The 24961-nt window shown below is 39.6% G+C and overlaps 1 protein-coding gene across 1 annotated transcript in view; it reads left to right on the top strand.

Moving 5' to 3' along the window:
• Nucleotides 1–196: 196 nt before the first annotated feature.
• The window catches only part of UMAD1 (UBAP1-MVB12-associated (UMA) domain containing 1), a 214436-nt gene continuing 189671 nt past the window's right edge, over nucleotides 197–24961 (top strand). Inside the window, exon 1 of the mRNA XM_028118450.2 lies at nucleotides 197–338. The gene's annotated coding sequence lies outside the window, so the exon portion shown is untranslated. The remainder of the gene's footprint in view (nucleotides 339–24961) is intronic.

Raw genomic sequence — 24961 nt, forward strand, 5'->3', positions numbered from 1 at the left:
GCGTCTATGGGGCCGAAGATGCCGGCACCAATCAACGGAGACCAGCTCTCTCACTCCACCAATCAAACGCGCGGAAATCGCGATCGCAATCGCGCCGTCCCCGAAATGGACAGCGCAGGGAGGACGGCTTCCGGAAGTGGGGATCGGCTGCTTAGTGACGCGCGGCGTCCCGGAAGTTGCCCGGGTCCTCCGCAGAGTGGGAAGTGGAGGCGGGGCTTGGTTGGGGCGGGCGGGCGGCGGCCTCCCGCAATCTTAGGCCTCCCTGCCCGACTTGATCCCGGAAGCAGGGTGTTGGGCTCCGGTGCGGTAGCGGCGAGGGACTGCGGCGCGAGCCTCAGGTACCTCTTCTCGCGGGAGGCGCCTCAACCTTACTGTTTCCCTTTCTCCCCTTCGACGGATGCGGAAGAAAGAGGCGGGACTCGGTTCTTGCCCTGCCGCGGCGTTTTCGGTGCTGCGCACCAGCGGTTCAAGTTTCCCCACCTCCCCGCTTCCCGGTTCTGCGTGGGAAGCGCGGGATTCGTGCTGCAGTGGAGGGATCGGGTGTCTTTGACACCCACCCTCCTGGAGACGGGAAGTGGGATCGCCAGTGATCTTTCATTACCCTTGTCAGGCTCCTGCTGCTCGGTGGCAGAGGGTCGGTGATTTAACCGCTCAAGCGGCGTCACTTACCTTTCTGTTTGACACCTGTTAGAAGGTTGTACTGATTATCTCTACGACCCTTTCTAGCCCTCACCACCTGGCCACACTAAGGATATGAGAGTTTTTTCACCTCCTCCGTGTTAGCAACGAATTGAAGCTTTTGGGAATGGGGGGTGGGGTGGGGAGGATCACTGAGCTAGGTGAGGATACCAATTTAAATAGCTGTTAGATCCTAAGCAGGTGCGCTTCTCCCTGAGATATACTTTCCCTATCAAAAAACTAAGGGGTTAGATGACACGAATGTTTTGTAAGATCCCAGCAAAGTTTTACCCATGTGATTCACGGACTCGTCTTAACTTCCTGGTAACTTTCCCCCGTTGCTCCCCATACCCCAGGACAACGGAGGCATAGAAGATCACCTGTTTCAAGGAGATTGGAGAGGGGGTGGATTCTTGAATCAAGTCGCTGGCTCATGTGGTTGATCTGGGGATTCTATCTGCGGGGATTGGTACTACCTTGCCAGGGATATTATAGAGTGAACTCTCATAAAAATACCTGCCAACTGCTGCGGAAATTGGAAAAATAACTTTTTATTTCGAAACTGAGTCCGTGAATTTGCCTAAAGCCGCGGAGTTATCACTATTCAAATTCGGGTACTAGCCAGAGTCTCCCAATTTTATTTCCTAGTTGCCTTAAGCAAAGAAAATCCTTTATGAGACTTCAGGCTGCAATTTAAGATAGAAATCTGATATACCATAATTAAATGATAGCCTCCCTGAGTGTTTATTTAGCTGAATATATTTGTCTTTTAATTTCGTTGTCACGAAAACAAATTTCAAGGAATTTCGTTAGCAGATGCAGGATGCATGCCGTTTGTTGTATATTTAGCTGAATATATTTGTCTTTTAATTTCGTTGTCACGAAAACAAATTTCAAGGAATTTCGTTAGCAGATGCAGGGTGCATGCCATTTGTTGTATACAAGAATGGTTGTACTGGTGCAAGTCAATAAAGTGTATTTTTGCGCAAAGCCTTGACGTCTTTTGCACTTCAGCGTTGCTTTGGAAAACAAGTTGATGTGCATTATCAAGGGCAGGGCGCATGAATACCTTTAACAGCAGCCCTTAACGTATCAGATGCTAATGTCATTATTTTATACTTAAAAGACCACTTTTACATACCAGTGGCCTTTAAAAAAAATGAAGATGAACAAGATAATTTAAAACAAATTTTTGGATATTTTTTGAGTCATTTAAAATGTATTGTGTAATACATAATCAGTAGAGAAGCGTATATATAGCTAATTATGTATCATCATTTCCAGAGAAATTAAATGAACTCACGTGGGCCTCACATTCAGTTTAAGAAATGGAATTTAGCCAGTTAGTAGTTTGTACTTCCTCAGTTAAATCCTACTCTCTGGAGGAGCCACAGATAAACACTATCTTGAAATTTTCGTTAAGCACCCTAAGCTTTTCTATATAGTTTTACCACACATGTAGGTATTCTTAAATGGTATGTTTAATTTTGCTGGTTTTTGACATTTATATAAACGGAATCGTACCATATATATGTATGTATGTGTGTGTGTGTGTATATATATATATCTATATATCTATATATCCTCTGACTTGTTTCTTTTGCTTGCTTTTGAGATTAATCCATGTTGGCATCTGTGGGTGGAGTTCATTTTTTTCACTCAGCTGTTTTGCTGTGTTATTGACTGACATTTTGATTGTTTACAGTTCTTTTCTATTGCATACAGGGCTGCTGTGAATGTTCTTGTACCCGTTAGTTGGCGCACTTGCACAAAGGTATATCAGTAGAATTGCTGGAACATAGGGTGTGCATCTTCTGCTTTACTAGTAAAACCAATACAGTTGACCTTTGAACAACAGGTTTGGACCGCATGGGTCCACTTCTCTGCAGATTTTTTCAAAAAAATATAGTACAGTACTGTAAATGTATTTTCTCATGACTTTCTTTGTATTGTTTTTTTTTTCTGGCTTATATATTGTAAGAATACAGCATATAATATGTATAACATATAAAATATGCGTCAATCATTTATGGCTTCTGGCAAGACTTCCTGTTAATAGTAGATTATTAGTAATTGAGTTTTGGGGGAAAGTGAAGAATTATATTCGGATTTTCGACCATAGGAGGTGGGCAGGGTGCACACCCCAACCCCCATGTTGTTCAAAGGTCAACAGTACTGTACTCGAAGTAGTTGTACTACTACTTTTCAGAGGTATAGGAGAATTTCAGTTGATCCACATTTCTGGCAACTTATTTATTTTTTTTTAAAGATTTTTTATTTATTTATCTGAGAGAGAGAGAATGAGAGATAGCACGAGAGGGAAGAGGGTCAGATGGAGAAGCAGACTCCCTGCTGAGCAGGGAGCCCAATGTGGGACTTGATCCCCGGACTCCAGGATCATGACCTGAGCCGAAGGCAGTCGCTTAACCAACTGAGCCACCCAGGCGCCCCATTTTTGGCAACTTATTAAAGTTTTTTTTACCCCTAATCTGATGGATGTAAAATGGTTTCATGTTGTGGTCCTAATTTGCTTTCCGTGATTACTGAAAGAGAACAACTTTTCAAATATTTATTGCCCAGTTGTGTTTGTCATTTTTTTGTTTTGTTTTTTTCTGTCTTTTTTCCTTTCTTTCATTGGAAGGAGCTCTTTTAATATAGTTAAAATGTTTTTCCCTTTTGTGTAATATAGTTGAAAAGGTCACTTAAAAAATCTCCCATAAGAATCTTTTCTTAAGGGGAACCTTCTACACTGTTGGTGGGAGTGCAAGCTGGTGCAGCCACTCTGGGACACAGTATGGAGGTTCCTCAAAAAGTTGAAAATAGAGCTACCCTCTGACCCAGCAATTGCACTACTGGGTATTTTCCCCAAAGATACAAGTGTAGTGATCCAAAGGGGCACATGCACCCCAATGTTTATAGCAGCAATGTCCACAATAGCCAAAGTATGGAAAGAGCCAAGATGTCCATCAACGGATGAATGGATAAAGAAGATGTGGTATATATATACACACACACACAATGGAGTATTATGCAGCCATCAAAAAATGAAATCTTGCCATTTGCAACAATGTGGATGGAACTAGAGGGTATTATGCTGAGCGAAATAAGTCAATCGGGAAGACAAGTATCATACGATCTCACTGATATGAGGATTTAGAGAAACAAGACAGAGGATCATAGGGGAAGGGAGGGAAACATGAAACAAGACGAAACCAGAGAGGGAGACAAACCATGAGACTCTTAATCTCAGGAAACAAACTGAGGGTTGCTGGAGTGGCCAGGGGTGGGACGGCTGGGGTGACTGAGTGATGGACATTGGGGAGGGTAAGTACTATGGTGAGCACTGTGAATTTTGTAAGACTGATGAATCACAGACCTGTACCCCTGAAACAAATAATACATGATATGTTAATAAAAATTTTTTTTAATTTAAAAAAATCTTTTCTTAAAACGAGCTCTTAAAAACATTATATATTTAAAATAATAGTTTTGCCTTTCATATTTAAAAATACTCCATCATTTAGAATTTAGTTTATATGCATGTTGTCAGGTAGGTATCCATTTTCTTTTGTTTTCATTTTAGTTGTCCCAGCATCATTTTATTGACTGCATCACCATTTGCAAGCAACTGTCCGTATCACCTAGGTTTTGGTATATATGTGAGTCTGTTCCTGGGCTCCAGGTCTGTTCCATTGGTCTATTTGTTTGTCCCTGCACAAGGACCACTCTCCAGTACTGTGGCCTTATGATAATTTTTGATGTCTGGGGGGCAAGTTTTTCTCTCTTGCTGTGTTCCTCAGGAATGACTTTGTTATTCTTGCCCCTTTGTGACTGTCTATAAATTTAGCTTGACGAGTTCCATGAAAAACCTTGTTGAGACTTGATCACAACTGCATTGAATCTTTGGATTGATTTCAGCAGTAACATCTGAACAACTACACTTACTCTTCTTGACCTATTTTTTATTAACATCCTTCCAAAAAGTTTCATAATTTTCTATACAAAAGTCAAAAGTTTTGACTTTTAGATTAGATTTATTCCTAGCTACCTTGTTGTTGTTGCTAGTATAAACGGTATCCTTTTTAAGTTAAAGATTTTTAACTGATTGTTACTGGTACACAGAAGTGCCTTTGACCTTTTTTCTGACTGTCCTGCTAAACTTATTTCTAGTCATTTTCTATAGAATTCTTTTAGGTTTTTTAGTCATATGTGAATAATTATAGATTTGTTTCTTAACCATTCTTACATATTTATTATTATTATTATTATTATTTTGTCTTTTGCCCGGTTTAGAGCTTCTAGTACCATTTGAATAGCAATAGTGTTTCAGTTAAGATGGCATTTGACTGCATAAGTAAAAGTATCTTAAATACACAAAGTCTTAGTTTCACATGTTAAAGAAGTCCAGAGGCATGCAACTCAGCATGCAGCTGTGTAGTGTCTCTAAGACATCAGGGACCCAGGTTCCTTCTTTCTCTTCTTTGCTTCTCAATATCTGGCTCCATCCTTAAGGTCACCTCATAGGATAGGTGCTGAGCACTGGCCATCTAGTCTCCATTCCAGGAGCTGAGAAGTGGGCAGCAAAAGGGACTCATTTCCCTTCAAGGAGCCTTCCTGGAAGTCCCTCACAACTTGAAGTTCTGCTCATTAGGTTAAAGACTTTCCCTTCTGTTCCTACTTTGATAAGAGTTTTAATTGAGTGGTTATGGATATTTGATCAAAGGCATGTTTTTGCCTTAATTGATATGATTGAAATGAATGTATTTTCTAGTGTTGACTCACACTTGCATTCCTGGAAGAAACACAAATTGGTTATATTATCTTTTATTACGTATTCCTGGATTTGGCTTGCTTTTGTTTTGTTTACGATTTTTGCATCCATGTTCATGAGTGAGATTAGCTTGTAATTTTTCTTTCTTATATAGTCCTTGTCAGATTCTGGTATTATTAGGAATATACTGGTCTCATGAAATGAGTTGCGGAGTTTCCTCTATTCTCCAGGGTTTTGTGTGAAGCTGGAATTATCTGTTCATTGATGGAATTCATGTGTAAAACACTCTGGGTCTGTACTTATTGCTTTAGGCATATCCCACAAGTTTTTGTAAGTAGATGGTCATCATCACGTTCTAAATATTTTCTAGTTTCCAACATATTTCTTTTTTGACTCATGAATTGCTTTTGTTTCCAACTGTAGAGGTTTTATTTATTAAATTTTATTGTGTTATTAATTTCTAACATAATTGCATTATAATCAGATGGTGTGTTCTGATACTAATTCTTTGAACGTATGTGAGATTTGCTTTAAAGCTTACCAAGGATTTGTTTTGTAAATGTTTCATGTGTGCTTTGAAAAAAAATTGTATTTTCCAGTTGTTGGATCAAGCTTGTTATTTGCAGTATTCAACCTTTCGTCTACCTTTCGTCTGATTAATGTTTCAATAATTGAGATAATTGTGTCAGATATCTTACAGATGGTAGCACTGGCAGTTTCTCCTTGATTCTGATGACTTCTGCTATGTATTTTTAAGGATTTGTTATTCAATATATACAAGATAAAAATTGTGAAGTAAAATGATGACATGAAGTAGTGAGTATCTCAAATCATGCTTTTCAGCTTGATGTGGATTTTGTCAGCTACTGCTGTAGACATGGCTTTTGGTTAGAATTTGTTTGTTGTATCTTTTTTCTATCCTGTGCTTCACTGAGGGGAGGCAAGACACAGGCGCGTGGATGCTCATTCCTTTCTCTCTCTCTAGTGGCCTTATCAGAGAGCTGACTTGGCAGGTCTCAGCTTTAGGGCAGAACAGGCTGATAGCAGCCCATGGGCTCCAGTGGTTCACTTTTTTTTTTTTAAACAATCTTTTTCTTTTTTTTAAAGATTTTATTTATTTATTTGAGAGAGAGAGAATGAGAGAGAGCACGAGAGGCACTGCCTTAACCAGGAGGCATTCATTGCGACAGGAGTGCCCAAAGGTGTGGGGCTGGATTCCTCTCTACAGGACACTGGGGTTTGGCAGAGTGCGTTGCCACTTCTCTGTTTGTTATATTTTCTCCAGTAAACCTTATTTGATATTCATACTGTGTGGTGCTTATATTTGGGTCTGTGTTGGCCTGATAACTTTCAACTTTTCTGTGTCCTCCTGTTTTAGGCGCGTCCCTTGTAAACAGTGCATATAGCTGGAGGTTTAGTTTTCCTTTTGTCCATTTACATTGGTTGTGGCTGCTGATATTTTTGGATTTGTTTCAATAGTCATTTTGTTCTGCTTTTTTTGTTGTTTGTTTTTTTCTCCTCCCTTGCCTTCTTTTGATTTTTTAATCTTTTTCCTTAATTCCATTTTATTCCTTTGTATTAGTTTAAATGTTGTGTGTTGTTTTTACAATTTTTGTGTGTATTTTAATATGTGTCTTAAAGTCTAAAATTACTTTACTCTGTGTCAGGACAAGAACCTATCTCTCTATTTACCTCTTTCCCAATTTTTTTTTAAAGATTTTATTTATTTATTTGACAGAGAGAGAGTACAAGCAGGGGAAGCAGCAGGGAGAGGGAGAAGCAGGCTTCCACTGAGCAGAGAGCCGGACGTGGGGCTTGATCCCAGGACCCCAGGATCATGACCTAAGCCGGAGGCAGATGCTTAACCAACTGAGCCACCCAGGTGCCCCCACCTTTTTCCCAATTTTTTAAAAAGCATTTATTTATTTATTTATTTTTAGAGGGCAAGAGCGGGGGCGGGTGGAGGGGCAGAGGGAGATGGAGAGAGAAACCCAAGCAGCCTCTGTGCTGAGCATGGAACCCCTCTTGGGGCTCAAATTTACGACCCGAAGATCATGATGATCTGAGCCGAAATCAAGAGTTGGATGCTTTTAAGGGACCTCAGCCTCCCTATTTTTATGCTGCTGTCTAGAGTTTTAGTTCTATCTTGATTTCTTGTAACTCCACAAATTTGGCATTATTATTGCTTTATGCAGTTACTGTTTGCTTGGAATTATTCACATATTTATCATTTTCTTATAATTTATTTTTACACGTCAACCTTTTTTTCTGGTACTTTTTCCCCTCTTTTTGAGGTTTTTTTAAGAGAGAATCTTTGGTAATAAACTCCATTGATTCGTGTTTTCTAAATATGTTTATTTCATCCTTGGTCTCAAAAGATAGTTTTACCTCTCTGTGGAATAGAGTGCTAAACGGACAGTTACTTTCTTTCAAAACTACTTTGATATTATTTTACTCTTTGATATTATTTTATTCTATTTTTGTTGATACTGTGATTATGTTGTAAGCTGTCATATCTTTTTATCTGCTTGATCCTCAGTTTGTCTTGGATCTTGCAGTTTTCCTGTGTAATGTATCCTGATGTGGGTTTCTCTCATTCAGTTTGCTGGCTGATACATTGTGCTTCGTGAATCTGGTAATTCTTGTTCATTGACACCGGGACATTTTCAACCATCATCCCTTTGAACACTGCCTCTCTCCTATAATCTAACTCCTTCTGGAACTCCAATTAAAAGTAAGAAGGATGTTCTCCTGTGCTGTTGACCTCTGTTTTATAATTCATTGGTTTTGGTTCTTTGTGTTGAATTCTGGATAATTTCTTTCATATCTTCCGGTTTACTAATTCTTTATGCAGTTGTGACTCATTTGCTCTAATTTCAATACTATTTTTTATTTATTTGTTTCTAGAAGTCTTGATTGGTTCTTTTTACAAATCTTAGTAGTTGTTATTGATACTCTTTTGTCATAGTTTCAGGTTTCCCTTTATTTTTTCAAATATTACAGAATATAAAATAAATTTGTTTATAATCTAGTTTTGATACCCACAGTCTTTATGGGTCTCATTCTATAGGGTTTTTTCTTTTAAGATTTTATTTATTTATTTGAGACAGAGAGAATGAGAGAGAGAGAGAGAGAGAGCACACATGAGAGGGGGGAGGGTCAGAGGGAGAAGCAGACTCCCTGCCGAGCAGGGAGCCTGATGCGGGACTAGATCCAGGGACTCCAGGATCATGACCTGAGCCGGAGGCAGTTGCTTAACCAACTGAGCCACCCAGGCACCCAGGGTATTTTTTTTTTTTTATTCTGTTGACTTTGCTGCGACTTATTTCTTCATTTCTATTGTAATTTTTGATTATGAATTCATGATTCTTGGAAGTTTTTGGTGATTTCTTTGAGATTTAGTTTGAGGGTGTGTTTCTTCACAGAAGATTTGTGTTTCCTACTTCCCTAGGTGTTTGAGCCCCAGGCTTTGTCCTTGTCCCTGTGGAGCATGGATCATTAAAGCCCAGGCTTTTAGCCATTAGAAATCAGCAGTGGTCACAGGGAAAACATTAGCTTTGGGTTTGTCGATTCCTGTCCTTTCTGGCTTATATAGGATTTCTTTATTCTTTTGTTGGCTTGGGCATACATTAAAAAAAGGCATATTTGTATTTAAGACATTACCACAAATACTCTTCATCCTTTCACACAATCAATCAAAAACAAATATAAGCTGGTTTAAAGTGGGCATTCATTGGATGGAATTTCAGAAGATATAAAATGTGGCAGAGAGCATAGTAATGAACTCTGGGTCAGTTGTACTTGTTGGTCAGTCCCCTTTGTGCAATTTATGGAAATTGGAGTCAGACTTTGACATATGGTTGACAGAGCTATTGCCAGTTTTTGTCTTTATGTTTCTTTACGTGCATTTTGATGACAAATTGGGAAGGAGGTAAAACAGCCAGCTTTCTTGTTTCCTCAGGCATCTGACTTGTCTTCAGACAGATAGCAATACTTCTTGATTAGACGTAGCAACTTGCTAGCCACTTGCCAGTGCTAGTGCTGGTTTTACATAGGACTCAGCACCATGCTTTGTACCCACGAGCATGGGAGAGGTGGTAGACGGGCAGACAGAGAGGCAGCAACAAGCCTGGGTACTTCCTTGAATTTGGAGAAAGTGCTTTGTCTGGTTTTGTTTCTCTACGGCCCAGCACCATGCCTGGCCGGTATTTGGCCTTCACATCTCGGCTGAATGAATTAAAAAGAGAGCAGTTGAACAAACGACTGAATTTTAGCAGTTTATTTATTTATTTAGTTTTTTAATAGGCTCCAGGCCCATCATGGGGCTTGACCTCATGACCCTGAGATCAAGAGTCACATGCTGTACAGACTGAGCCAGCCAGGCACCCCATGGCAGTTTGCTTTTATTTAGAGAGGAAGTACAGACTTGTGATGATACTTGTAGGTTGTTTTGAAAGTCAAAGGACCCCTTCCTTTTTGTAAGGGGGCAGGGAGAGGACAGCCCTGTATGCACCAGGCAGCGAGTTCTCACCAGACAGTGAATCTGCTGCCACCTTGATCATGAACTACCCAGCCGCCAGAATTATGAAATATAAATCTGTTGTTTGTAAGTTAAAAAAAAAAAGAAAAGAAAGTCAAATGATACATACTTTTATAGGCAATTTTGGGAGTGATTCCTTTTGGAAGATGAATGTGGTGGCTCCTGTTGTGTATTCACACAGATAGAGCAATTTGAAGACCTGCACTGAATGTTTTATTATTATTATTATTTGTTGTTGTTCATTTCAGGTTTCCCTGTGCTGTAGACAGTTGTAAAGAGGTGTGACCTTACACCATTCTCCCTTACAACAGCTTTCTCCCGTAGGATTTTTATTTTATTTATTTTAAGATTTTATTTATTTATTTGACAGAGAGAGACACAGCTAGAGAGGGAACACAAGCAGGGGGAGGGGGAGAGGGAGAAGCAGGCTTCCTGCTGAGCAGAGAGCCTGACATGGGGCTCGATCCCAGGACCCTGGGATCATGACCTGAGCCAAAGGCAGAGAGGCTTAACGACTGAGCCACCCAGGAACCCTGGGCGTTATTTAAATATGCCCCAAGATATTTGTTTTATGTGAAGAGATGCTTTTTGATAAAGTTGTCTGGAGTCTTTTTCAGAATGTTTTTTCATTTCAGAGTAGCAACATTGAATGCAGTTGGTAGAAATTAGTATTGTATTAGTAGGAATCTGTGCTATTTAGAGCAAAACTTAAATGGTTTGGGGGCACCTGGCTGGCTCAAGTTGGTGACTCTTGATCTTGGGGTTGTGAATTCAAGCCCCATGTTGAGGGGTAGAGTTTACTTTAAAAAAAAATCATTAAGGGGCACCTGGGTGGCTCAGTCGGTTGAGCGTCTGCCTTCAGCTCAGGTCATGATCCCAGGGTCCTGGGATCGAGCCCCGCATTGGGCTCCCTGCTCAGCGGGGAGTCTGCTTCTCCCTCTCCCTCTGCTCCTGCACTCTCTCTCTCTCTCTCTCTCAAATAAATAAATAAAATCTTTAAAAATAAATAAATAAATAAATCATTAAAAGGAAAACCTTAAATTGTTTTTTGGCAGCAGTTATGTAGAATTATGCTTGTGGCATTTCTCAAACATAAAAATATATCGTTGTATCATTACTTTATGAGTCAGGGTAACACTAAAACTTGACTCTAACTTACATTCTTGGTCAATGAATGAGATCCAAGTGATGTAAATTATAAGTGAAATTTGTTTGCAAGCTCTCAAAAGGCAGCAGCTTTATCTTCGAAATTTCTATATCTCCCCACACTATTTAGCATCTTTTTTTAGAAAAAAAATCTATGGTTTTCATGTGTTACTCCATTAAAAAGAAGGAATTAAAAAAAAAATAAAACCTCTTGAAATTAAGATGTCTGCTGACTGGAATGCATCACATATTAGGTAATCACACCCATCTGTAGAGGAGCAGGTTACAGTGAAGAATTATCTGGCCCCACATGTTAAGAGTGAAGAGCTTGAGAAACCCTGGTTAAACATAATGGAAGGTTTTACCTTCCTTTTTTTTTTCCCCCACATTTTTATATCAATTCTAGTTAACATACAATGCAATATTGGTTTCAGGAGTAGAATTCAGTGGTTCGTCACTTACATACAACACCCAGTGCTCATCATAACAAGTGCCATCCTTATTATAATGAGCATCAACCTACCCATGATGATACCCATCACCCGTCTAGCCCATCCCCCACCCACCTCCCTCCATCAACCCTCAGTTTGTTCTCTATAGTTAACAGTCTCTTATGGTTTGTTTCCCCTTCTCCTTTTTTTCCCCTTCCTCCCATATGTTCATCTGTTTTGTTTCTTAAATTCCCCATGTAAGTGAGATCATATGGTATTTGTCTTTCTCGGACTGACTTTATTTCTCTTAGCGTAATACACGCTAACTCCATCCACATCATTGCAAATGGTAAGATTTCATTCTTCTTGATGGCTGAGTAATATTCGAGTAATATATATATATATATACACACACACACACACACACACACACACATATATATATATATATATATATATATATATATATACATACACCCCACATCTTCTTTATCCATTCATCACTCAATAGACATTTGGGCCCTTTCCATAGTTTGGCTATTGCTGTGAACATCAGGGTGCATGTACCCTCTTTGAATCAGTATTTTTTGGGTAAATACCTAGTAGTGCAATTGCTGGATCATAGGGTAGTTCTATTTTTAACTTTTGGAGGAACCTCCATACTGTTTTCCAGAGTGGCTGTAGTTTGCATTCCCACCAACAGTGCAAGAGGATTTCCCTTTCTCCACACCCTCGCCAACACCTCTTGTTTCTTGTGTTGTTAATTTTAGCCATCCTGACAGGTATGAGATGGTATCTCATTGTGGTTTTGATTTGTATTTCCCTGATGCTGAGTGATGTTGAGCATCTTTTCATGAGTCTTATAGCCATCTGGATGTCTTTTTGGAAGAAGTGTCTATTCATGTTTTCTGCCTATTTCTTAACTGGACTGTTTTTTTGGGAGTTGAGTTTGTTAAGTTCTTTGTAGATTTTGGATACCAACCCTTTATCAGTTATGTCTCTTCTGCATATCTTCTCCCATTCCATAGTCTGCCTTTTAGGTTTGTTGATTGTTTGCTTCCCTGTGCAGAAGCCTTTTATCTTGATGAAGCCCCGATAGTTAATTTTTGCTTTTGTTTCCCTTGCCTCTGGTGACATGTCTGGTAAGAAGTTGCTGCGGCCGAGGTCAGAGGTTTCTGGCCGTGTTCTTCTCAAGGATTTTGATGGTTTCCTGTCTCACATTTAGGTCTTTCATCCATTTTGAGTCTATTTTTGTGTATGGTATAAGAAAGTGGTCCAGTTTCATTCTTTTGCATGTTGCTGTCCAGTTTTCCCAATACCATTTTTTGAAGAGACTGTCTTTTTTCCATTGAATATTCTTTCCTGCCTTGCTGAGGATTAGTTGACCATATAGTTGTGGGTCCATTTCTGGGTTTTCTATTCTGTTCCATTGATCTATGCGTCTATTTTTTATATACTTTTTTTTTTTAATTTTACTTATTTCTTTATTTGAGAGAGAGTGAGAGAGCATAAGCAGGGGTAGCGGCAGAGGGAGAGGGAGAAGCAGGCTCCCCATTGAGCAGGGAGCCTGATGTGGGGCTCAGTCCCAGGACCCCAGGATCATGACCTGACCCGAAGGCAGCTGCTTAATGACTGAGCCACCCAGGCACCCCATCTATGTGTCTCTTTTTGTGCCAGTACCATAATGTCTTGATGACTACAGCTTTGTAATACAGCTTAAAGCCCAGAATCGTGATACATCCATTTTTGTTTTTCTTTTTCAGGGTTGCTTTGGCTATTCAGGCTCTTTTGTTGTTCCAAATCCTAAATTTTAGGATTTGTTCTAGCTCTGAGAAAAATGCTGTAGTATTTTGATAGGGATTGCATTAAATGTGTAGATTGCTTTGGGTAGTATACACATTTTAATAATGTTTGTTCTTCTAATCCATGAGCGTGGAACATTTTTCCATTTCTTTGTGCTTTCTTCAATTTCTTTCATAAGTGTTCTGTAGTTTTCAGTATACAGTTCTTTTACCTGTTTGGTTAGGTTGATTCCTGGTGCAAATGTAAGTGGGTAAGTACCTTGATTTACTTTTCTTTTGCTTCATTATTGATGTATAGAAAATGCAACAGGTTCTTGTACATTGATTTTATATCCTGCAACTTTGCTGAATTCATGTGTTAGTTCTAGCAATTTTTTGGTGGAGTCTTTCAGGTTTTCTACATAGAGTATCATGTTGTCTGGAAATAGTGAAAGTTTGACTTCTTCCTTGCCGATTTGAATGCTTTTATTTCTTTTTGTTGTCTGATTGCTGAGACTAAGACATCCAGTACTTTGTTAAATAGTAATGGTGAGAGTGGACATCCCTGTCTTGTTCCCAACTGCAGAGGAAAAGCTCTCAGTTTTTCCCCATTGAGGATTATATTAGCTGTGGGTCTTTTGTATATGGCCTTTATGATGTTGAGGTATGTTCCCTCTATCCCTACTTTGGTGAGGGTTTTTATCAAGCATGGATGCTATTTTGTCAAATGTTTTTCTGCATCTGTTGAGAGGATCATATGGTTCTTATCCTTTCTTTTATTAATGCGGTGTATCACACTGATTGATTTGTGAATATTGAACTACCCTTGCAGCCCAGGAATACTTCCCACTTGATCGTGGTGAATAATTCTTTAATGTACTGTTGGATTTGATTTACTAGTATCTTGTTAAGAATTTTTGCATTCATTTTCATCAGGGATATTGGCCTGTAATTCTCCTTTTTAGTGGGGTCTTTGGTTTTGGAATCAAGGTAATGCTGGCCTTGTAGAAGGAGTTTGGAAGTTTTCCTTCCATTTCTATTTTTTGGAATAATTTGAGAAGAATAGGTATTAACTCTTGTTTAAATGTCTGGTAGAATTCCTCTGGGAAGCCATCTATCCCTAGACTTTTGTTTATTGGGAGATTTTTGATTACTGATTCAATTTCTTTGCTGGTTATGAGTCTGGTTAAATTTTCTGTTCTTCCTGTTTCAGCTTTGATGGTTTGTATGTCTCTAGGAATTTGTCCATTTCTTCAAAATTGCCCAGTTTGTTGGCAAATAATTTTTCATAATATTCTCTTATAATTGTTTGTATTTCTGTGGTGTTGGTTGTGATCTCTCCTCTTTCAGTTGTGATTTTATTTATTTGAATCCTTTCTCTTTTCTTTTTGTTAAGTCTGGCTTAGGGGCTTATCAAGTTTATTGATTCTTTCAAAGAACCAGCTTTTAGTTTCGTTGATCTGTTCTAGTGGGTTTTTTTTATTTGTTTGTTTCTGTATCATTTATTTCTGCTTTAATCTTATTTCCCTTCTTCTGCTGGCTTTAGGCTTTATTTGCTGTTACTTTCCTGGCTCTGTTAGGTGTAAGGCTATGTTTGTGTATTTGAGACTTTTCTTGCTTTTTGAGGAAAGCCTGCATTGCAATATACTTCCATATTAGGACTGTCTTTGCTGCATCCCAAAGGTTTTGGACTGTCATGTTTGATTTTCATTTGCTTCCATGTACTTTTTAATTTCTTCTTTAATTTCCTGGTTAACCCATTCATTCTTTAGTAGGATGTGTTTTAACTTCTGTGTATTTGTGGTCTTTACAAATTATTTCTTCTGGCTGACTTCAAGTTTCATAGTGTTGTGGTCTGAAAATATGCATGGTATGATCTCAGTCTTTCTGTACTTTTTGAGGGCTGATTTGTGACTCAGTGTGTGATCTATTCTGAAGAGTGTTCTATATGCACTCAAAAAGAATGTGTATTCTGCTGCTTTAGGATGAAATCTTCTGAATGTATCTGTCAAGTCCATCTGGTCTATTCAAAGCCATTGTTTCCTTGTTGATTTTCTGCTTAGATGATCTGTCCATGGCTGTAAGTGGGGTGTTAAAATCCCCTACTATTATTGTATTATTATCAATGTGTTTCTTTATGTTTGTCATTAATTGTTGCATATATTTGAGTGCTGCCAAGTTAGGGGCGTAAATATTTATAATTGTTAGATCTTTTGGATGATATAATGCCCTCCTTCATCTCTTGTCTTTGGTTTGAAATCTAGTTTGCCTGGGGGCGTCTGGGTGGCTCACTTGGTTAAGCATCTGACACTTGATTTTGGCTCATGTTATGATCTCAAGGTCGTGAGATCCAGCCATACATCAGGCTCTGCACTCAGCACAGAGTCTGCTTAAGATTCTCTCCCTTTTGTTTGCCTACCCCCACCGTGTGTATGTGTGTCTCTCTCGCTCTCAATAAATAAATAAATAATAAATAAATAAATAAAATCTAGTTTGTCTGATATAAGTATGGCTACTCTGGCTTTCTTTTGATGTCCATTAGCATGATAGATGGTTTTCCATCTCCTCACTTTTAATCCGGAGGTATCTTTAGGTCTAAAATGAGTCTCTTATAGGCAGCATATAGATGGGTCTTGTTTGTTTTTTTTTTAATCCATTCTGATACCCTATGTCTTTTGTTTTTTTCTTTGTTTTTTTTAAGATTTTATTTATTTATTTGACAGAGACACAGCGAGAGAGGGAACACAAGCAGGGGGAATGGGAGAGGGAGAAGCAGGCTTACCACGGAGCAGGGAACCTGATGCGGGGTTCAATCCCAGGACCCCGGGATCATGACCTGAGCTGAAGGCAGACGCTTAACAACTGAGCCACCCAGGCACCCTTGATAACCCTATGTCTTTTGATTGGAGCATTTAGTCCATTTACATTCAGAGTGATTATTGAAAGGTATCAATTTAGTGCTATTGTGTTACCTGTAAGGTTGGTTTTTCTGCTGGTGTTCTCTGTTCCTTTCTAGTCTTCGTTGCTTTTGGTCTTTTCTCCACTCAGAGAGTCTCCTTTAATATTTCTTGCAGGGCTGGTTTAGTGGTCACAAACGCCTTTAGTTTTTGTTTGGAAAACTCTCTCTCCTATTCTGAATGACAGCCTTGCTAGATAAAGTATTCTTGGCTGGATATTTTTTCCCATTCAGCACGTTGAATATATTCTGCCACTGTCTCTGGTCTTTCAAGTTTCTATGGACAGATCTGCTGTAAACCTGATCTGTCTTACCTTGTACTTCTTGTTGCTTTCAGGATTCTTGTCTGTGTATTTTTTAAATTTGACTATGATATGTCTTGCTGATTGCCGGCTTTTGTTGAATTTAATGGGAGTTCTCTTTGCTTCTTAGATTTCAGTTTCTGTTTCCTTCCCCAGGTTAGAGAAGTTTTCAGCTATAATTTGCTCAAACCCTCTGCCCCTTTTTCTCTTTCTTCATCTTCTGGGACTCCTAGGATACCAATGTTATTATGCCTTAAGGAGTCACTGAGTTCCTTAAGTCTGTATTCATGATCCAATACTTTTCTTTCCCTCTTCTTTTCAGCTTCATTTTTTCCCATAATTTTAGCTTCTGTATCACTAATTCTTTCCTCTGATTCATCCATTTCCATTGTCATGGCATCTGTTTGGGTTTGCATCTGGATTATAGCATTTTTAATTTTGGCCTGACTAGATTTTAGTTCTTTTAATCTCTGCAGTAAGAGATTCTCTAGTGTCTTCTATGCTCTCTTCATGCCCAGCTAGAATCCTTATAATTGTTGTTTTAAATCCTAGTTCAGGCATCTTACTTGTGTCTGTATTGATTAAATCCCTCACTGTGACTTTTTTCCTGTTCTTTCTTTTGGGGTGAGTTCCTCCATCTTGTCATTTTGTCCGGGGGCAGGGGGTGGGGGGAAAGGAATCTAGATCCTAGGTATGTTTTGGTCTGCTTGTTAAAAGCAGCTAGATCCAAAAAATATTAAAAAAAATAAATTTAAATAAATTTTAAAAAGTAAAAAGTAAAAATACATGAATAATAAAATAAAATTAAAATTTTTAATTAAAAATAATAATAAAAAATAAAAATAAAAAGGAAGATAGATCCTATTTATCCTAGAGCTGAAGCTTTGCATATTCTGATCTGTAGACTTGGTGCCTGCAAGGGGTTTGTGCTGGTGTTCTGAAGGAGGGGCCTGTTGCTCTGATTCTCAGGTGGACTTGCCCTAGTGGAGATGCACCTGCAAGGCACAAGGGGGCGGGGCTTGATGTAAGCAGCTTCGTTCTCCACTAGGTGGTGCTGTTTTGGTCCCTGAAGTTTTTCAGCACTGATGGGCCAGGTGGAAATGGCGTTGCCCTGCTCTCTCCTCCTGGGATGGGGAGCTGGCACCTGCCAGCCTTCAGGAAACCCTCACAGAAGAGCACACAATCACCTCTGCTGTGTCCCTGGCCTCTGTTAGATCCCTGTCTTCACCCTGCCTGCCTCTGAGCGGTCTGCCTGCCAGCTGGTATGGCACTCCCGTGTTTTATCTCAGGCACAGGCTGGGTTCCAAAACTCAAAATTTTAGAGATCCCCATGGGCGGGATCCATGCTGATCTCCTGGCGGAGGGTCTGGCTGAGCTGCAGCTGTCCAGAGGCTCGTCCCAGAAATCAGAGGTGCGACCACACAGTGGCTTAGAGTTCATGGCAAGGCATAGCAGAAAGCCTGCCAAGACTCACTGCTTTAGCCAACGCCTCTGTTCCTATGCTAGCCAATGGGGCAGCTCATTGGTGCCCTCTGGGTCCTTTGCCCCTGGAGAGGTCACAGCAACCCTTCTCCCAAATGTACTCCAAGCAGGGAAACTGGCTTTCCACATGAGACCCAGGGGATCCTCAGACCTCACTGCCCACTCCTGGGTCTCTGCCTTCCTTCCCCACTGGAGCACTGCTAAGACCCAGGCATGACCCTGGTGATGTTGCCAACCTCTGAAACTTCACACTTTGTGATCTCTGAAACTTCACACCCTGCATTTCACTATTAATAAGAACTTGATGCTCCACTCTTCTCCTTTTCTCGGTCAGTGGTGTTAGGGAAGAGTTTTTCTTGTGCAGTTCTCTGTGCGCCCATTCCCACTCTTTCTTTCTCTCTCACTCCTCTCTCTGCAATCAGGACTCCCTCCCCAATGCAGCACCCACATCTCTTCTCTCCCCCAAATCAACTCTCTGCAGTTCCTACCTTCCACGATGTGGCGGTTTTTTATTTGTGTGTTTTTCAGCTCTAGTTTTGCATTTTCACTCTCTCAGTCCTCTGATCGATTGCTTGGATGTTCAGAATGATTTGATATTTATCTAGCTGTGTTCCAGGGAGGAGGTAAGCCTAGGGTCTCCCTACTCCTCTGCCATCTTAACTCCTCTGAGATTTTGCCTTCCTAAATTAGTAGAGTCAGGGGAGACATTATTATTATGCTGTTCTTTTTTTTTTTTTTTTATGAATAAGGGACAGGAGAGGGAAAAGCAGCCAGTTGTTATCACTGCCAGGATACCAGTCTTGATTCTGAAAATAATAGGATAGCTAATTAAAAGGAAAACAAACCAACAAAAATCCCCAAATCCAACAATAACAATAAAACTACATAAAACCTCCCTGGTAATTGGGGGTCATATTTATTTACAAAGTAATGGAGGAGAGTAAAATTGCATGAGGTCCATTTTACTCTTAGTGAGATTGTCTGTATGCAATGATGTAAAAAGGGTACGAGAAGAAGGAATGTTCTGTTCTAAAACTTTCTTGGACCAGCTTGTGACTTTCCAAGATGACTTTGTCATATGCTTGAAAAGCAATTCCACTAGAGAAAATTCCAGAAAATTAGTAATGTCAGATTATGTAATGCTTCCAAGATAGCAGGATTCTATTATTATAGCGACAGCTAATGATTGCAAACAGCTCCTAGTGGTATGCATCTTACACGCTAATGAGTAGCTGGCAGTTGAGATTATCAGATGAAGCCTTTGTGCTGCTCCCCATGGCAAGTAAAGCCAACTGTTAAAAGTCACCAAGTTGTGGTGATAAACTAGAAACACTGCCCACCCCCGCAACCCAGATCAAGAGAAAAAAAAAACGTACAAAATGAAGAAAAAAAGTTCCAACATGGCCCCCATGTGAAATCTTCACTGTGAAGTTCTCTGGAGCTCTTTGCACTCTTCCAGAATCCTGTCTAGCCTGGTGCTATGTAATTATGAATTTGTAGCTCAAGATCTTCCAACTTTCTCAGTACTTTAGATACTCTGTTTAGGCTGAAAATCATACCTGTTTAACTTATCAGTTTGCTAAAAGCAACTATATTCGTCACGTTAGGGAAGTGAGTTTTATTAAATCGTATCACTTCAGTATTTTTTATAAGGATTTTATTTATTTGACAGAGAGAGCACAAGCAGAGGGAGCAGAAGGAGAGGGAGAAGCAGGCTTCCCATTGAGCAGGAAGCCCAATGCGGGGCTCGATCCCAGGACCTGGGATCATGACCTGAGCCGAAGGCAGACACTTACCGACTGAGCCACCCAGGCACCCCTTTATCACTTCAACTTATAATGGCTGTTATATATGCGCATGTTGTCACTTTGCAGTTAGGTGACAAGTGAAAAGCTTAAAAGTGTTACATTAAAGGACAGGCTCTCCTCAAAGTGAGGTTGCCATCACCACTTTGTATTCATCTGGGTGTGTTGTAAAAACTGAGCTGGTGTGTTCTGAGGACATCTCCGAGCTGCTCCAGACCAGCGGAAATGGAATGGAAATACTTGTTCAAGGAAAAAAAAGAGCAATGTAAAATTTCCTACTGTTAGAAAAGAACTTATTCTTGTGTTTTTAAAATGGTTGATGGTGGATATTAAAATGCTCTGGTGTTTAGATTCCATTGGAGAAGTTTAAAAGAATGTTAAAACAGTTTTATTTCAACATTTGAATATTTATAATATGCTAGAAACTACATCCTTTATAATTTTCAGTGGAAAGTTTTAGATGTTACCTTAAAAATGCAAGGGGGTGCATAATGTCTCACAATCCTTTTACGGGTTATGTGAGCACTGCAGTATGATTAGTGGCTTTGAAACTTTTTGCCTGCAACCCAAACTAAGAGATAAGTTTCATATCATGACCTTAGCCTCCAAAGCAAAAGTTCATAAACCATTATTTGCCATACATGATACTCTCTGATAATCTTTTTCCTCCCTTTCCCTTTCTTCTTTTTTTTTTCTCTTATTTCATTCTATTTAAAAATGTGGTCATGACCCACTAAATTGAGTTTACTTCTGCTAAACGGTTGGGACCTGCAGTTTGGAAAACAGCTATAGATCCAAGATTCAGTTCTTTGTTGTTTTTTTTTTTTTTTAAGATTTTATTTATTTATTTGAGAGAGAGAGAATGAGAGATAGAGAGCACAAGAGGGAAGAGGGTCAGAGGGAGAAGCAGACTCCCTGCCGAGCAGGGAGCCCGATGGGGGACTCGATCCCGGGACTCCAGGATCATGACCTGAGCTGAAGGCAGTCGCTTAACCACCTGAGCCACCCAGGCGCCCTCAGTTCTTTGTTTTTGTTTGTTTGTTTCCTGAGTGTTTTGGAGGGGGAGGGGCTGGTCTGAGCATAAAATCAGAGGTGGAAATGCAATTTTTAAATAATTTTTTAAAAATATTTTATTATTTGACCGAGAGAGACACAGCGAGAGACGGAACACAAGCAGGGGGAGTGGGAGAGGGAGAAGCAGGCCTCCCGCCGAGCAGGGAGCCTGATGCGGGGCTTGATCCCAGGATCCCGGGATCATGACCTGAGCCGAAAGCAGACGCTTAACGACTTGAGCCACCCAGGCGCCCTGGAAATAAAATTTATGTTAATCCTTCAGTTCAATTAATTGGCTTTCAGACTTCCTGGGAGCTTGTCTGTGACATCAAGGTCTTTCCTTGTCCCCCACTTGCTTATCCTCTCAGATACCCATACCTTTCCCTCATTACAACAGAATCACAAACCTTCAAAAATAAAAAACCTATCTGGGATGGCAAAACAGAGGAAAACCTTTGGGTAATCCTAATTAGTAGTCCAAAGTTAATGGATAAATTTTTAAAGGGGTTAAAATCATCTCTGTCATACAAATGTAAAAATCTGTCAAAGACTACTGAACTCTGAGGAGGGAACTTGTAAGATATAACTGGTTCAAAAGAGAACTCAGAGTATCACCCCACATTTATAGTCAAAGAAGGAAATGTTGAATTTATAAATGGAGGCAAAACTGGTCACTGTCCCACAGAGCAGTAATTAATGCGTTTTACCAGATACATTTCTGTAGATAGGAATTATTGGCATGATATCCATTTTCTACAAGTTACCTCCTACAGAGTGGTGATATAACCTAGTCAAAGATAAACAAAAGTTGCCATAACCCAGATGAATAAGCTAGCCAGAAGATGCACTAAATTTCAGAGCCTTTCACAATTTTTCTTTATGCTGACTAGATTGAAGCTGTTACACACAATCCTGGCCTAGGTTTAACACTTTACACCTGAAGGCCACATCCAGTTTGTGGAGAGTTTATTCAGTCTGTGAAGTATCTTTTAAATATTTTCAGTTTGTTGCTATCATCAAAAAACTAGCTTTTTTTCCAAAATAATTCGATTTCCACTTTGTCTTGAAAAATCAGAGTTGGTGACACTGGGCCCACATTCCTTCATGAAACTATGATCAGAAACACCAAAGGTGCCTTCTGTTGTTTTGTTTTGTTTTGTTTTTTAAATGGAAAAACGGGAATACTACAAAAGAACTCTACAGTGAATATAAACTGGACACGCATCCTGGTAATGACAGCTATTAGGTTTGGTGTATATTTTTCTGTATTTTTGTTTTCTAAGTATAAACATGCTTATCCCCCCCCACCCCTTCACACACAAAAAATAGAAATTCCTTTTATAATTAGAAAGGCTGCTAGTTTTTTTTAAAGAAACAAATAAGGAAAACTACAGAAAGAATAAAATAGTATAAAACAAATACAGTAAAAAGACGTACTGTAAGGAATATACAAAAAAGATGTTAAAACAGATGATTAAAGAATCATGAGTAAATCATATCAGCTAAAATGATTTATTTAAAAAATATTTGAGGAAAAATAAATCACTTTAGCTGGAAGATTCTCTAAGGGGGCTGAGCCAGCAGGAGCAGCAGTAGAGGGCCCCAGGCTCCTGGGCCCACTCACAGGCCTTAAAATGGGCCCTTCAATCTGAGGCAGCTTTGGACGGTCAGGCCGCATTCCACCGAGCTTTCTAGATGCTTTGGGATCGTCTTCATGGGGGAGAGATGAGCTAACCACAGCTTCAGCCTGGTCCCGTTTGTGTTTGTTGTTGTTACTGTTTTTATTGTTGGTTTTAGCTTGGCCATAACAGTGAGTGCAAATCTGAGTCCAGGGTTTCCTAGCTCAAAACCATCAAAAGCTCTCTTTCACTGGTTCTGAATCAAGCCCTCACAGGCCTTGTTTTGGTGAAGGGCTCCTCCTCGCGGCTCCCTGGGTATGTGTCTCCCTCCCTTCTGCCCTCCCTCCCTCCCTTTCTGGAGGTGCCTGTGGGAGACGGGACTCCCCTTCACTCCTTCTTTCTCACAGGAGGCTGGCTTCACGCATACTTAGCTGCTTGGCATTTGAATTTACCACCCCTGGGTTATGCTGAAGAGGTCAGTTGTTTCTGCAGTTTTGAAACGTGAAACAGTATAGTCGAGTTAACATTTAAGTCCTAATAAGACAGCCAAGTATGTTTTTGGAAAATATTGAAGAAAAGGGAGTGTACACATCACTTTGGCGGTAATTAAGGGGATGTATTTTCATAGTATAATTTGAGATCTTAGAGATCATGACCTCAGTCCTTGAACTTTTACATTTTCCATTTGAAATACCATTGATGTTCATGATTTCAGCCACCACTTAGGTGCTAACAACTCCTTTTCTCTGGGGCACTGGTTCCTATTTTTCTAACTGCATTTTACATATTTACATTCGGACAAGTCACATTTCCTTTACATCTAGCTTGTTTGAAACAGAATTCATTATAATTCCTCTGTGGAAATGAACTTTTCTTATTCATAATATCACAATATCACATTCTTCTTTCAGGCTTGAACTCTTATTCAGGCTTGAACGCCTTGTAGTTTCCATCTGCATTTTGTAGAGCTGAGAGTCACTGGGTCTTACTCCGTATTTCTGCACATCTCTTCTATTTTCATTCAAACATCTCCCATCTTCATCCATTCCCTTTTGGCTGCAGCTCTCTAACTTCTTGATTCGATGCTCTCAGTCAGCCTCTTCAGCATATTATTTTAAACTTAATCTTTCTGAAACACGTCTTCCCTCAAGATCCTGCAGTAACATTAAACAGATCCTGATCTGCTACTGTGGATATGCTAACATACTCTTGACTCTTCAGCCCTTTCAATAATTTGTCTCCACCTTTCTTTTGCAGTCTTTATTTCTGCTGCTCATGTGCATGCCTCTGTTGAGATTAATCCCTTTGCTGTCCTCTAAGCGCACTGTACTCTTTGTTCATAGTGACCCTTCTTACAGGAAAGGCCTTCCTCCTTGCTTTTGTCTGTACCTTACCCAGCAGATGACGTTGAACTCAAGGCTACCTATCTGTGAAGTTCACATGACACTGCTTTGCTCTTACGACAGACTTACCTTAGTACCTGTTGTCGCTAACTGAAACAAGTCTGAAGAGGATTTTCCACTTTTATGATAAAAAGGAAAAAGTAAAAATAGGGCTCAGTGTTTGCAGCAAGCTATTATAGAGGCAGTGTGCATCCTAAGCAACGAGAGGGACCCTGCCAGGCACCTTCCCTGGGAACTGCACTCAGCATCTCCACATCAAACTGCCATAGGTCTCCACTGTGTCCCCGAGCATCTGTGCTTTATCTGGATTTATTTTGTGTATCCCTTAGCAAGATGTGTCCTAAGGTACCTGAAAAGCTGAAGAGAAGTTATTTTGGGGGTCTGGGAATGTTCAAAAATTTTTCCATACAAATTAATGATAATTGCTTTTTCATTTTATGCCATTTGGGCTTAGAAAAAGCTTTTATAGAAGTGCTCTACGTTCAGATAGCAGGGGAAACTTGTATGTTATTACAGTTAAGTGGCCGCTGTTGATCAATCACAGATAGGAATTGCAGTGTATGTGCATTTTACATTACCTAGTAGTCTATTGAAATTGAAAGAAGATAAATTGAGAAAACCAGGTTGCCTTAATCCTTTTGTCATGGGTAATATTACTTAATAGGTAAGCCTTAGAATAATAGGGAAAAATAAATATATTACTTGCCCTACTCTGGGCCCTTTCAGAGCAATAGGATCTGCCCTGTCTAGCGATCAAGCTAGCCCTTTTATATGCCTTCTCTGCATACCATTAAAAGTGAAGACACTGTCCTTTTATTTTTCAGTTTTGTGTGGATACACAGAGAAAAGAAGCATTTTGTCTTTTATACAAAGACTGTATCTGTAACACACACACAGAGGTTTAAGAGATTTGAGACAATTTTCCGAATCATGTGAACTAAACATTTATATGACATCTAGGATATTGTGCTAATAACGAATTTTTAAAATAGCT

Source organism: Eumetopias jubatus, unplaced genomic scaffold (genome assembly GCF_037043125.1).
Source record: "Eumetopias jubatus isolate StellerSeaLion01/CBP00866 unplaced genomic scaffold, mEumJub1_p1.0 scaffold_14, whole genome shotgun sequence".
NCBI classification, from domain to species: domain Eukaryota; kingdom Metazoa; phylum Chordata; class Mammalia; order Carnivora; family Otariidae; genus Eumetopias; species Eumetopias jubatus.